Below are 16,233 nucleotides of genomic sequence, written 5' to 3'. Positions count from 1 at the left end.
ACAGAAATACATCCTGCCTCCCCAGCTGGCCCCACAGTGCTTCCCAGAATCTTACAAGTCATAGGGAACACATTAAACAAAAATATTTCAGCAAGCTTCAGTACCTTGGATAGCTGCCTTAATATGACATAAATAAAAAGACTTTGGACACCTCATGGCTATAATTACATCAAAGAGAGCACAGACAATTTCACTTTCTAGTCTCATGGAAGTTGAAAAGCATAGGCCTTGTTATAAAGCATAATTCAATTGGAGGTGTATTCCTGAATCCTTTATCCCTTGGAGGAATATTTTCCTACATGATTTTAGCATACTTGACACTAGTAACTGAATGGATTTTCCCACCCAAACAATTTCAGAAATAGAAAGTAAACAAATAGATATACTTAGGATGAAAAGTATATGAAAAAAGATCAGATATCCAGTCCCTAGAATCTAAAGGGATTTTGGTATACCAGTCACTACTCTATTTTAGCGCTAAGTATGAAATCTGGGCTAACAAGTACAGCCAAACAGGCCTAGTGAGCACTTTCAATGCACTTTGTTAACCTAACAAAGCCTGGGGGGGCTGTTATAAATATATACCTGTGCTACAGGAAGAACTCCTGTTGCTCCTCATGAAAAGAATGCCTAATTTTAAATACCTAATGAGCTTGGTGGGGTGATCCAAGCTTCTAAAGATTTCCATATACTTAGAGCTAATGAGAGCCAAGTTGTGGGCTGATTTGTATCAGTGGGAAGCTCTGCTTTTTGCTTGTCTAAAGGATGGAAGAGAAGTGTATAGTGGCTTTTGCCTAGAGGCAATTCTCAGGCTAGCTTTTCACTTAAGTAAAGGGCATCTCTTTGCCCCCTAGGGCTTCCGACAGAACTACATATGAGGGCCTTCTTAAAGGTAAGATTATTTTTAGATACACACCTGCTTGAAAAGGGATAGTTCAGTCAAATCTATTTATTGGAAGACAAACACCCAGATATTTGCTCCATTTTATTCCCATCCCCTCATCTCTACCTCATTTTTTTATTTTTAAACTGAATGTAGCCAAACTAGTTAAATTCAAGGAAAAGGGTTTTTTTAATAAACACTAAACATATTCGGTTGCTTTTAGCTTTCATCATATTATCCAATTTACGATATATAAATTACTTCTTCCTGCCCTTTGTTATGAGTTATTTTCGTGTTATTTAATATCCAATTGGTACAAATTGGAACCATGGAGTTTCCATGAAAAACAACTGTTGGCTCTCTGTGGGTATTGATATTAAATTTAGTAATATTAACAACATAATAACAACAGGCACAATCAGAATTACTTTGAGCAGAGCATTATCCAACAAGACACTGTGGGATTAAGATATTTTAGTGGCATTAAATACCTGTCATTTCATTTCCATCACTTTGCAGTGGGTGGTTGATTGGGATTAGTGGGTAGATTAGTCTTTTTATGGAAATGTTTCTATGCATTCAAGAAACACACCCTAAATGACTGGTTGAGTCCTACATTCATTTGTCTTTACTAGTAATGTAGTCCACAGTACCTACTATTTAAGGGGAAACATGCAGGGGAGGGGGAGACACCTAAGGTTAGGATGCACTTCAAAAAGCTCTTGATTCAAAAATATGGATTGATCACATGTGTTTTTCCACTCCAATCTGTCTCTCCCTCCTCAAACCCCCAAATCAGAAGGAGATTCTCAGGGCAAAAACAAATTCTGAGAAAAAAAAAGAAGCTGAAAGAATGATAACAGAAAAGAGAACTGGCCCAGAGAGGGGATGACTTGCCCTGTAGACCCCAAACAGCTCAAGACTAAGAAATACCAGATATGAAGGGAAGTCAACCAGAAAGCAGAGGTGTTAATTAAAGTTGTCTACAGAACGTTTGAACTCCATCACCAGCACCTCATACAGGCATTGCATGAAATGCCTGGTAGTTAGATGTTTTTCCCAGGCAGAGGTTGGAGGTTTCTTCTCAAAAGAAAGAAAATGAGCTGTTTGAAGAGAAGTAGTGTGACATTAGAACACCAGAGAAAGCCCCGGAATTTGGGGTTCCCAGTGTTAACAATGGGCCCAGACAGTCATCAGATCCTGCCCATATATGTAGTGCTCATAAACAGTGTTTTTAAACATCATTGTTCAGAATAAAGTAAAGATCATCATTTTAGGAAAGTCAGTCACATGGAAGTGAAAGAACAAAATAAACACCCAGAAGAAAATACCCCTTAAAAAAGATAATAAAACCTCCACAAAATAACCCTTCTAATTAGAACTCAAAGCATATGAAAAGAAATGGCAAAGCAAAATAAAACCAAACAAATGAACAAAAAAGGTATGATGTATTAGGCAAAGAAATAGAGAACGAGAGATCTCTTAGAAAATAAAAATATTTATTTTTTTTGACACTATTATTGACACTGAAATACAAAATTCAACAGAAGTGTTAGGATTTAAACACACATTACTGCCCCAGAACATAGAATGAGAAAAAGAAGCATAAAATACATGAGAAAAGTTAAGAAACATAAAAGATCAACCTAGTATGGCTAATGATCTGATTAATAGAAGTTACAGAAAGACAGAATAGGGTTAATTGGTAGAGAGAAAATTATCAAAATGATGTGCTTGGGTTTAGGTCTTTCTACATTAATTGTGCTGAGTACTCAGTGTCTCCTTTTAGTCTGAAGACATGAATGCTTCTTCTCAAGTAAATTCTCTTGTATTATTCCTTTGATAATTTTCTCTCTATCAGTTAACTCTATGCTCTCTTTCTGTAACCTCTATTTATCAGATATTTTCATATATGCAAGAACACAGAAAACTTGATGCTTCACATTCTTGGGAAATTACTTGAGGATGGAAACAGAAAAACTGTGGAAATTACAAAAACAAAACAAAATGAAACAAAACAAACCCTGCTTACTCAAATATTACTTTATTACACATCTTACCTGACCACCCTATTTAATATAAATTCTTGTTATTCTCTTATTCCCAGTGGTTCTCTTTTCCTTGACAACACTTATCACCACTTAACATGTTGATATACTTATTGTGTATTTATTTATTGTCTTCTCCATCCTCCACCCCCACTACAATATAAGCGCTATGAAACCAAGGACTTTATTTTATTAACAGTTGAAGCTCCATACAGCAGATGCTTGCTAAATATTTATTGTATGAGCAAGTGAATGCCTAAGTAAAGGCATCTGGGAATTGTTAGAAAAGGAGAATCCATTCAAATTTGACTCCAGGAAAACTCACTTTGAGTGCCATATGATTTGTGTCATTAAATTTGTGGAGGAGGAAATATAATTGCTGCAAACTCCTTGACTATGAAACGAACAATATTTACATAGCCATAATGTTATAAATGATGATGAATAGTTTTCATTAGGATTCATTCACACACAAATAACAAAGGCTTTCTTGTGGGTAAAAATGGAATCTAAATGAAATCCATCTAGACAATGAAAAAGTCAAGATAGATTGGAAGAGATGTTTAGAAAGGAATTGAGAAGGAGAGGTGGAGGAAAAGTGTGGGAAAGTTAATGTCATTTTTTAAAAGATTAGAATGAAGAGCTACTGCTATGGGATAAGAAAGGAGGTTAAAAATGTGGTTTGAAATTACAAGGATGACCAGTGGAGAAACTGAGAATAAAGTTTTAAGTATTTTGCATGATTGAGGAGAAAGTGAAAAGTGGTATAAATGCATTAAATTCTCATCCATCATAGCTTAAGGTAAGAGATAATATTTAAAGTAGGTAAGTAAAACATGTCAGTATGAATGATCTATTTAGAGGGGTGGGAGAGAGGGAGAGGTGTAAACACCAGGAGAACAAAACCAGAAATGGTTATATACCGAGCCTCTGGAAAGCAGAAGTGAGTATGGGGAGGGGTAAGGCAAAGCAGATGGCTTTTTCCACTGTTACTTGCTTTCTTTGTGTTTTAAACAATATGCTTGTATTAATTTAATAAACAGAAAAACAAAGCCTTATTTTAAAGAAGCTCTTTATAAGGAGAAAAATATGTGATAGAAAACATACAAGTTGGCCACCCAGGATCATAGTATTTAAGTGGACCTACTGCTAGCTTTGGAGGTGACCAGAGATGAGTTATTCAACAATATGAACTGTTTCCTCAATTGGGAAAGACTCAGAACTTTTTCCACCTTCCACTGATTTTCTGTGATTCTGATTCTATGAATTTTTTCTTCCTTGACTTTTTTTTTCCTCCTTGACTTGGGAAGCTACATAGCACATGAGCAAGATTTGGAAACACACACACACATACACACACACACACACCCCAAACTGAAAATGCAGCCCTTTGTTAATTGCAAAGAAAGACATGCTCATTCTTTGACACTCCCTTTATAACTGCAACAAATATCTGAGGACAACATTTTTGGCAAAGATTTTTTTAAAATAAAATCAACTAAAGTCTTTCATTAATTTTTACCTTTCAGAAATGGTATTCTTCTTTATTTGGAGGTGAAAATATGAACCCAATAGCTCGGGTTAATTTAAGGTTAAAATTTTGATAAGTGTATTTACTTATTTTATAAAGGACAAAATTTCTCTGTTTATGTACTGCCATACACATAGTATTCTGCATTATGGCCCTCAAAGAAAGAGACAAGCCTGTTTTGTTAGAGATCATAACCCAGAAAAACAATACTTACCTATGCACACCTGACAATTAAGAGTTGAATTTAAATTTGTATTATATAAGAGGGTCAAAATTTAGTGTATATCTAAATATTTCTAATTGTTTGCTGGCTTCCATATTTAAATACTTGCTTTTTTGTCAGTCCATAAACTAAGTTGGAGATAAACATTCTTCCATGTGAAATATTTTTTAGAAAGGAGGTTTTCAAATGACTCTGTAGTTGAGACCCTTTTTACACCCAACAGCAGATGTCACACCACAGTCTAGAGTTCTTCTCTGTGTGTGGGAAATTTAAAATTACACACAAATGTGTTCTTACCATTAATACTCCTTCATGTCAGCTCTGAAATGAATGCGTGTATTGAAATGCTAGGTCCCCAAAACCAGTTTTGTCTAAACAGTGTGCTGGAATAGTGTCATTTGAAAAGAAAGAAACTATCTGAAATAATCAAGCTAAATATGTAATTTAAGTGGTACCAAACAATACTGAGGTCTAGGTGGTGATCCTCTGCCAACAGATTCCCTTTCTATCTGACTCTGCAATCCATAAGCTAATTACAGAACAACTATCCAGTTAATTTCAAAGAATATCTGCTGCTATGCCTACCATCTGACTGGCTTGAATGCACTCCATAATCCCGAGACCAGGAGCCACCTTCAGAGATATATCACAAGTGAAAATACTGATGAAGCACAAGGTTTTGGTAAGTATTTTTGAGAGCTAAATAGTGATCATTTGTAGGAGAGATGAATCTCTCCTACAGGTTTTCAGAACTCCTAGTGTCTTCATTATCACTTTACTAGGCAATGATCATATATGAAACATTTGATTAGCAAATGAGCCATTTCGAAATTATAAGGATATTTCAGATCGTTCTACATTCCCAATGGCTGTATTTGGAATATTTATTATTTGACTGCTAGTTTAACAGCACTTTGTATGTAGTATGATACATCATATGGGTAGCAGTACATTGAACATTTAAATGCTTTATAAATGAAAAAACACTATTATTATATTATTACAGTATTAGGAATTGTGTTCATATGGACAAATAAAATCCTCATAAATACAGCCCAGTGATGGGAGTCATTTAAAAAAGTAACGATAAGCCTGGTGGCAGATTTTCCATTCCCCAAATTAAAAGACGTGGTGATTTAAAAATGCCTTGAGTACATTTGTGCTGTTATTGATGGAAAGGCCATGTAGGTTTTTCACATAGAGACATGCTAAGGTGGACCTTTCATTAATTTTTGCTGCTACTTTGGGAAGAACTTGCCACTCTTTGAGTTTTGTCTCTTATACTGCTTACAATGGACATTCATTGTGGCAGGAAGAGTTATGTGAGAAACCTACAAACTTCATGTCTAAAGGATTAGCCTTTTTAAATTGTTGAAAGTGAGCAGCTATTGCCTGGCAATATTTCTGAGTGCCCAAATAGAGCATTGGTATTATGACTTTGTCTTATTTTCAATTGCATTTGTTTATCTCTCTTCAGCAAAATAGCATTGTTATTAAGGGTGACATAATAATGGAAAATTATATTAGCATTTAAAACTCTGATCTTTTTTTTTTAATGGGACTATAAACAATGACGTTATAATCATGTGATGGTCTCATCATCTTCCTCATTCTACTGAGACACTCAGTGCCATGCCAGGTGGGCTAGGTGGCAGTAGCAATCAAGCCTCAAGGCTGTTAGAAACCCAAGGGTCTGGTCTGAAATAGTGAGTTTGAGAAATGGCAGGATCTACTTGTGGAAAGGAGCAGGAGCAATCTCTGTAGACAGTGGTGGTAGGGTCAGTGTTTGGTCACTTGATGCCACCCATCTAAGTTCTCTTCCACCCAATAAAGATAAGGATCTTCCCACGGGGCTTAAAATGTGAAAATATTGTTTACTTAAATTTCATTATTTCTGGAATATAATGTCTCTTTGTATTCATAATTAGATTAAAATTGTCTCGATTTTTTTTCAGGGGAGAGGGGATGTGACATGGAGTCAGGAGAGGCTTAGGTTTTCCTTGTTGCATATCACAAATATGGGAGTCCATTGCTCCTTATTTATTTATAAATCCACTATTAAGTCTGGGTGGAAATTTAGAACTACTTCCCCCCTTAATGCCTTTATAGATTCTCAGAAAACAGAAAAAGAAAAAAAATGTCAAGAACACCTTTAGGACTAATATAGGAAAGTAATTTGAATTGCATTTAGTGACTACAGAAATTTAGTGTTTGGTGTTATTTCCTTAGTTGAAACTAGTATTGGTGAAAACTATACATATATGGATAAAATATACCTTCTATAAAATTCCAAAGATTGAGTATTCATTAGATTAAATTTCTATCAATTTTTTAATAGAGACAATATGTGTCACCATGAAGCTTAACATAACAATGTGTTATTTTTAAGCTTAGCATAACAATGTGAATGTAATTCACCTACTGAACTGTATACTTAAAAACAGTTAAGATGATAAACTTTGTTATGTGTATTTTACCATAATTTTTTTTAAAGTGAAGCAAATACTTTATTATAGAAAACGTGTCCTGGGTCTCGCATATGGCAGGTATTTTGAAGGGTCTTAGTGGAGGACTGGCCTCAATGACACAAACTCCTTCTTTAGAAGCATAGAAGGCAGCAGGCTGAAAGGCATTTCTGGAGATCACACAGTCCAGCCTTCTCTTTTCATAGCGTAGGACAATGTAGCTCAGACATGTAGAGTGACTGGCCTAAGATAAGTAGATAGAACAGAAGGGGACTAGAAACACAGTCTCCCCGTTTAGTCTTAGATGGTTCTGGTGCATGGCTTCATCTTTGTCAATAAAATCAGCTTTGGTCCCCCTTCTTAAAAACCATCTACTTTGTGTGTGTGCACTTAATATTGTCAATTTGACCGTCTCTATTTTTCTCTATTTGTCTCCATTTTCCTCTATTCCCACTCTTCCCAATAACTTTCTGTACTTTCCATTTTTGTAAATATTACTATTTCCTTTACTTCTTTTCACCAACTTTAGAAAGCTAGGCCTTGTATGATGGCAAGCTGATTTTTTTCTGTGATAAGCAAGACAAAAGTAAAAGCAATTGTTTTCTTATTATCACCAGTGTAATATATGTAACAGATATGTTATAGGTTATAACAAACTTTCACATATATTTTCTATTTAATCCTTTAAGAGTAGATAATTTTAGAATGTAAGGCCCATGAGGGAGGGTCTGGGCTGATTTTGTTTTCATTGCTGTGTGCTGGTACCTAAAATAATGCTTGGCACATAGAAGTTGTTCAATAAACATTGCTGAATGAATAAATTAGAATCACCTTCATTTTAGAAATGAATATTTGCTCAAGAACACATAATAGTGGCAGAGCCTGTACTCAAGTTAAGCACTCCTGAATCCAAATCCAGTGTACCTTGTAAATCAAGACAGTTAGATTTGCAAAATATGAAGAGGTGACGTAAAAGAAAAGCAGGGGTAGGAAACTACTAGGAGTGAGTATTGGAGAAAAGGCTTAAGAACATTGCATCTTTTTGCATAATTTTGGAGAAGCCCGTGTAGAAGGTGGATAGTGATAGAAACAGGGCAATTGACTGTGGGTTGGGGACATGAGATATTATAGTCAGGAATCAGGAGTCAGGGTTGAGCTTGCAGGAATGTGCCATCAAGATGGACTCAGTAAATTGGAAGAAAGGGTCCTGATTCATCCTTTCTCTTACCCATTCCTGTATGACTCCTCCACAAGAAAGAGAGAAGACATCCAGGCTTAATTTCATCCAAAAATGAAGCCTAAACAAATAAAACAAGCAACAAACAAAAACCCTACATGGCGACAAAATATTTATTTATGAGGCTGCTACATCAATAACATTAATTGTACAGTAATTGCCAAGAACAGAAATTAATGTGATTTTGTGGAAATCCACAATCAATCTCAGGCCTAATTTCTGTGAATGAATGCACTCTGAACAAAATTTCAGTTAGAGAGCATATTTTATTCTTAGAGCAGTTGGCAAAATGATACTGGGGAGGAGAATTGTAAGATGTAATAGTAGACTTCAGTCCTAAACTAGAGAGGCAATGAAGTCATTCCATTCAATACTGCTTAATCATAAGGCAGCTCCGTTATGGCCACGCAGTGAAACTGGTTCTGTGAATTACCAGACCTTACCTCTAGCTGTGAGAACATTCTCAAAGTAACAGATTGAAAAGTTCAGTGATCTTAGCATCATAATAATATTTCCCCAGCCATACATGGAGGTACAGTAAAATTGAATTACTTTCTGTTTAGGTAGCAGGCATAAATGAGAGAGACAAAGGACCTTCTCCTGATCTGCTTCAGTATGTGGAAATGAAATGCATTTTGCACAGCACCTGATGTGAATATTACGTTCTCTATTTTGTGGTTAATTTTGAGCAACACTGTGGTCTTGCTTAAGGTTTTAAAAATCCATCTCACTTTCATTTTGTGAATGCTTCTTATCTAGAGTGTCGTTCTGATATTATGGAGCTGGGATGGAGCTAGACCTCTTGTTTGTATTTCAGAGACTAAACAAGAGCTGCTGAAAATAAGGTACCATATTCTAAACATTCAATTTTAGCATGGAAAACACTGTTTACACAGTCCGCAGTAATGGCAGCTGTTTCAGCTATTTAAATAGTTTAATTACACATTTCATTCCAGAGTATAAGAGTAACAGTTAGTTTACTAGTAAATCTCGAATTGAATGTACCTGTTCCTATATAAACATGTACAGGTAACCTATCAATAGTTACTGCCAATTATATCTGAACTATAATTTGGTGTTTATTGGAGCTGCAATGCTTCAAAAGAATACTTTCCTTGGGAATGTTGAAACTTCCTCCCCCCCTCCCCCCCAATGATGAAAAAAAATACAGTTGTCAGCATAATGTCTTGACATTCATGATGCCAGCATGTCTTTACTGGTGTCAGATGTGAAAATAAATAGATATTAAACTGTCAGTCAATGAAATTGCAAAGTCAAGAACAGCTCTAGCTGTGATCCTGTGTGTTCCACTTGATGGACACAGGTGTTTAAGTGTTATGAATTCAGCAGGGCTGGGGAACAAGAGAAACATTTTCCAGCAGTTTTCCACTTGCTAAAACATCTGAGATGAACTTTCCTACATCTCAGGACTTCAATAGAACCTCAGAGCCTTGAGAAAGTGCCAAGAATTCCCCCACTGTTTTCAGTGCTAAAATGTGAAAAGTCAGTTCCAATTCCTGGAGGTACATTCTTTCATCCTATACGCATGCAAAGTCTCCAGCACCAAATCAAGGGCAGCTCCACTGGCCTTGAATATACATTTGTGGCAGACCCAGACACCCACCTGGTTAATTTATTATTCATAAGACACTTAAAGCCAATCATCTGTCACTAATGAACACTAACACTATTAAAAATTAACGGTCATCTTAAAACATGCTGAGACCAACTCTTCCTTCTGCTTGATGAGTACTGGAGCAAAGCACACCATATTTACTCATAACACGTATAACTGTTTATCCTTTGCTCTTGTTATTATCATTATTGTTGTTGTTATTAGCAATATGATGTTAACCTATATGAGAGAGTACATCCTCTTGATGATACAAATTTCTCATTTTTCAGTAAGTGTCATTAAATTTGTATCTCAACAAGTATCATAAATTCTTCTACCAGAAAACGTTGCTTTATAATGACATCATAAACAAAGCCCTGTATTTGAATACTAGCTAGTGGTATGTAGAAAGAACTGGATTCTTGTTGCTCGAGGACTCTAATCCTGCATCCTTGGCCCGTGGGCAGAGTAGTGTTCTCAAAAATCAAGAATTATAGCAGATGATTTTTGTGCCAACAGCTAGTTTAAACGTGATCAAACTGAAATGTTGCTCAAAGCTGATAAGACACTATTTATATACCTGTGATCATTTATTAAATTATATGTAGAAAATCCTATGTTTAGTGTTTCCCCAATAATTCTCTTGCATTTACAATTCTTTTTTTGTGTCTGCTTCTTTAAGGACTTAAACCAACACAGTAGAAAAGGCAGTCCAGAAAGGTTATTCCAGTGGCGAATTGGACAATGGAATTTGACAGAAGTAAGTCTTACCAGATCAGATAAAATGCCTCATTCCGATCTACGTCTTCAAATCGGTATTCATGTTCAGGCATTTCCAAACTTGGGAAAGGATGGTGTTTGTGGTGACTCATGGCTGAAAGCAAGATGGATGAGAATGATGAGCACAAGTGCCAAAAGAAGCTGGAGATGCAAAACTCTTAAATCTTTAGAACTCAGAAACTTTATTTTCCTGATTATGGAATAAAAGTCCTGCCACATGCCTCCTTTCCCATCAAGATTCTGCACTATTTTCTCATCATTCATGTAATTGACAAGGAGAAGCAGTATTTGTCTGTTTTCACTTCCTCATCTCCTTCTCTGTAGTAGATTGCAGAATTGGCCACAGCTCTTTATCTAGCTCTGTATCCTTTTGCAGTAGATCAGCCATTCCTCCCATCAAGAAGCAAAGTCCATTTTCTTTATTCTGCAATCTGGCTGCCCTTGAGATTGGCTTTGCCCAACATGGTGGGGCATAGTGTGCCATCCATGCCTGGATCTCGAATCCTTTCATGCTTCTGCTCACTCTCTTGGGTCCCTTCAGAGCTGCTATGTGAGCAAATCTGGGCTAGCCTGCTGGCCAATGAGAAACACACAGCTCAGTCGCCATCATCACACCAGCTAACAACCACCAGATGCTGACCGGCAGCTGAGTAAACAAGCATGGGTCCAACTGAGTCCTGAAAGAATCACCCCTCTGAGCCTCGTCTAAATGACTGCCCCACAGAATTGTGAATGAACAAAAATGGATGTTGTTTTAAAGCACAACAAAAACTGATACTCCCTTTTTAACTCATTATAATGAATTTTTGGTCTTCATTAATGAACTTATCTTGTTATGGTCACTAACTAGTGAGCACTGTTGCCAGTTTTTTTTGTTTTGTTTTTTTTTAAGTTTTTATTGAATTTATTAGGACATTGCTTCTGTTTTATGTTTTGGTTTTTTTGGCCACGAAGCATGTGGGATCTTAGCTCCCCGACCACAGGGATCAAAACCGCACCCCCTGCATTGGAAGGCAAATGCAGGACTTCCAGGGAAGTCCCTGTTGCCAGGTTTAATGACCTAATTGTAATTCTTGCCCTACGTTCCTCCTCTGTGGCACTGTTGCCTTCACTTTTCTTGTATGCCAGCAGGACAGTCTTCTTTCTACTTCTCTATTGACAGTTCCAGTGATTTCTTCTGGTTGCCTTTTAAATGTTGGTGTTCTTTAGGGATCTGACCTTAATCATTTTCTCTATCTCTAAATGCTGTCCTTGGGTGATTTCATTCATTTGAATGTCTTCAAGTTGTACATATACTGATGATATCTATATGTACATCAATTAGCCTTGACAGATATTTGAGCTAGCTCAACTGGGATACCTAGGAAACACCTGAAATAAAATAGGTTTGAATTTTAACTCATGATTCACCTTCCCTCCAAATGTTTTGTGACTCTAATAGTCATAAATTTCCATTTCAGGAACCTCGGATTCATCCTTATTGTTTCCCTAAATCTTTCTTTCCACATCTGAACTTCCATCCTTTCTTAGTTTAAGACCACAAAACATCAGCTCAGACCAATGCAAAAAACCACCAGTCTCTTTGTTACCAGTCTTTCCCAGTACTACCAAACTTTAATTACCACAAAGAGAAATAATACCCTGGTATTTCCCTTTTTACAGCCTCTGCTCTAGTAAAGTCCAAACACTTTAATATGTATTTTAGAATCAGAAAAACCTGCTTTAAAGTTTTAGCCTCCCAACTTAATAAATCTCTGACCTTGGAAAATTGTGTAGCTTCTTTGCATTTCTATATGTTTCTCTATATGTAGCTTCTCAATTTCTCTATGTTATAATGTACTTTGAATTTGCTCTGACCATTGACAGACATACTTTTTTTTTTTTTCTTTTGGCTTAAAGCAACACAAATTTATTTCCTTACAGTTCTGGAGGTAAAAGACATACTTTATATAAGGCTCTTATCAGAAGGAATGGCACATAGTGAATATTTAATGTTCACCTATAAGTTCCTTCTCTGACATTGTTTCTTGCTACTTCTATCATCTATATTTTTTTCTTCACTCCTGGCCTTGAAATATTGAATGCATTGGCCACACTTAGTTTAGGACCATTTCCTAAATGGTCTGTCACATTTTATTGATTCTAAGATACCATTAACATCTCTAACATGAGGATTTGTCTTACAATTAATGGCATATTATAATTTAATTGGTACCTTTGTTTTGTTTTGGTGGTACATATATGATGTATTTGATTAAATGAAATATGACATTTGCTGATTCCTTATTTTTCATAATGCTATTTATTTTCCCTAGAACAATTTTCTTTCCATAACTTCTAGATAAACTCTTAGGTTTTTCCGAGTTGCCTAAACATTTTCTCCTTTTAAGTTTCCCATGATTCCACAGCTCACTTTTTATAATTCACCATGTGCTTGGAGTAAATCAACTGTACAATTAAAGAGAATACAGTCCACATAAAACCACACTCACTTCTGACAATAACTACAGGTTCTAGGGATTCCCCAAACCACCGTCAGTTTAATAATTCTCCAGGATTATTCACAGAACTCAATGAAAGCTGTTACCACAATTGTGGTAATGGTTTACTACAGAGAAAGGATACAGCTTAGAATCAGCCAAAGGAAGAAGAGCATAGAGCAGAGTGCAGGAAAGTATTAAACGTGGAGCTTCCTTTGTCCTCTCCCCATGGAGTCAGGGTATATTACTTTCTTGGCATCAATGTGAGATAGTATGCATGGAGTATTGCCAACCCAGGAAGCTCTCCTGAGACTAGGGTCCAGAGTTGTTACTGGGGCTCCATCACTTAGGCATGATTGATTGACCTATTGCCAAAATGGTGGATCTCGGTCTCCAGGTGACTGACACCTTGTAACCCAAGTCCCACCCTAAATGATGTTGCTGGTCTATGCAGCATGAGTGAGGCAAACAAAAACACCCCATTAGACACGACATTCCAAAGACTGAGAGGTTACCTCCCAGAAGTACAAAAGCCAGACCTCTTTTTAAACAATGTTAAATTTTTTTACTACACACTATTATATACTAGATAGAAATTATTATAGCTTTTTATGTATCTTTTCTCTGTAGGCTATATGCTCCCAGAGGATTAAGAGCACATGTTTTAAGTCAAATAAACCTGTATTCAAATCTTGGATCCATTGCTTACCTACAGTGTGACCTTGGGCAAGTTACAACTGTAGTATTCTTATCCAAAATTTAGGTGAAATTATACTAATATTATGGGATTGTTCTGTGATTGAATTAGATAACATATATGGAACATTTATCACGCTATCTGTCTGGCCAGGGTAATCACTTAATAGATAGTTGCAAATATATGATTACCATCTTTTCTTTAATATCCACATGGATTATAATCAACACCCTAATCCTTTTATTAGGGAAAAAATGAGCAAAAATAACAGAAGGATAAAAAAATTAAGTAACTCAGAGACTGAATCGTTTCACTAAATATATTATGATCATATCCAATTTATAGTCAATCCACGAGCTACTAACTTTATGTTTTAGATTATTATTTCTAAAATAAGAGAGCTATGGTTATTAACATATTGAAAACATTGTGAGAAGAAAACTATAGTTAATAGGTATTTCTTCATTAAAGAAAATTTGTCTTTTAATTAAATTAAATGCGAACATTTATAAAAGCAAACTGAAATCTCAAGATTAGTGACTGAGTCTGAAAAATGAAATGTCAGATTTAGGAGCTCTTGCAAATGATCTTTTCCAACTTCCTTCGAGGCAGAAACTTTTAGAGCACCTATGTCAAGGACACATCCAACTCCGCTTGGATACTTCCAGTCCAGACAAGAAAAAGAAGCTTTGTTTCAAGGTGGATTTGGTTTAAAATATTATCTTAAAAAATCTATACTGGACTTCCAATGCCGGCAAAATTGTCAACAAGATAATGTGAAATCTTTCTTACTACCAAACTCCAAAAATGCATGATAAAATATAACCATCATCCGTGTGAAAGCTAAATTCTTAAGAAATCTGGGGAAATATCTAGGGACAAGAAGTGAAGAAAACAAAAAAACAGAGTTCAAAACAAATGACCTGATGCTGAAGCTAAGATAAGAGTGTCTTTCCATTACGTAGTCTACACATTCTTGGGCTAACACCTTGGTGGAAATAGGAGACCAGATTATGGACCTACTTAAGGTGGAGAATGGGATCTCACATGAAAAGAAAAAAAAAGGTTTAGGGCCTTATAAGGGTATTTAATAATAATTTAAAAATTAGAGAAATTAGGAGGTGGGGAGGGAAATCTAATAGAACAGTATATGTATAAGGAAACTTCAGACCTAAGACCTGGGTAGGAAAAAAGTCTGCTCTGAGATTTTTACCTATAGACCTATCCTCTTTAAGGTTTAGAATTAAATTTAGACTATGCTTGGGAGTTTAGGAATCCCCAAACTAGGGGGAAAAAAAGTAATCCAAAATTATTTTCATACTGATGACACTTCTGTTATATCTATAATATACACATTCAAATCCACTCTTGAGACATATATATTCCAACCAGGCCACAGAGAATTTCCACAGATAAAATCCAGCTGAATATAACTTCACAATTCAATGTTATAAACAAATAGAGAGTTAATGGATGTATCAAACATTAGTGTTAAATCCCTGTGAACCTCAGATATAGAACTAAGAAATTAAAAGTATGTTTAAAATTTATTAAAATGTAGAAGAAGGACTTATAAACCTAAAACTACAATTAGATGCAATAAAAAGCAAAAAGCAGATAGGAAAAAGATTCAAATAGAATATCAAGAAAGGAAAAATATATTCAGTGAAATTAAAAATTGACTGGGAGAGTTAAAGAGCATTTTGCATACTGCTAAAGAGAACAGAGAAATGGAAAGATAGATCTGATGAAAGTCCCCTTTGTCATATAAAGTAACATTCACAGTTTCTGGGGACTAGGATGTAGATCCCTTTGGAGGCCATCACTCAGCCTGCCACATGAGGTAATTGTTAAGAATTTTCCAGATTTAACAAAACATAATGATAAACTTCATATAATGATCTTTTTCCATAGAACCAACTATATTTTTGTTTTTAATTTAATATAATGATAATATAATACATATTATAACCAGAGTAGAATTAAATAGAATAATTAATTAGTGAATAAATAAATCCACTTGTAGTTACAGACTGATTACAGTAAAACTACAATAGCCTAAATAAAAAGCAATAATAATATTCAAAAGATGTTAGAATGATAACTTTAAAATTCAGGGAGAAAGCTAGCTGGCACTATAAACTTTACAAGGTTAAGTTCTCATCAAAGACTCAGTGTAACATAAAGCCCTATTTGACAAAGATTGTTAGGCATCATCTCATTCATAGATCCTCACAGAAAGAGATTCTAAAAGAAGTACTTTACAAAGAAGAA

Source organism: Balaenoptera acutorostrata, chromosome 1 (genome assembly GCF_949987535.1).
Source record: "Balaenoptera acutorostrata chromosome 1, mBalAcu1.1, whole genome shotgun sequence".
In the NCBI taxonomy this organism is placed as follows: Eukaryota; Metazoa; Chordata; class Mammalia; order Artiodactyla; family Balaenopteridae; genus Balaenoptera; species Balaenoptera acutorostrata.
Note: the sequence above shows the minus strand (reverse complement) of the source record.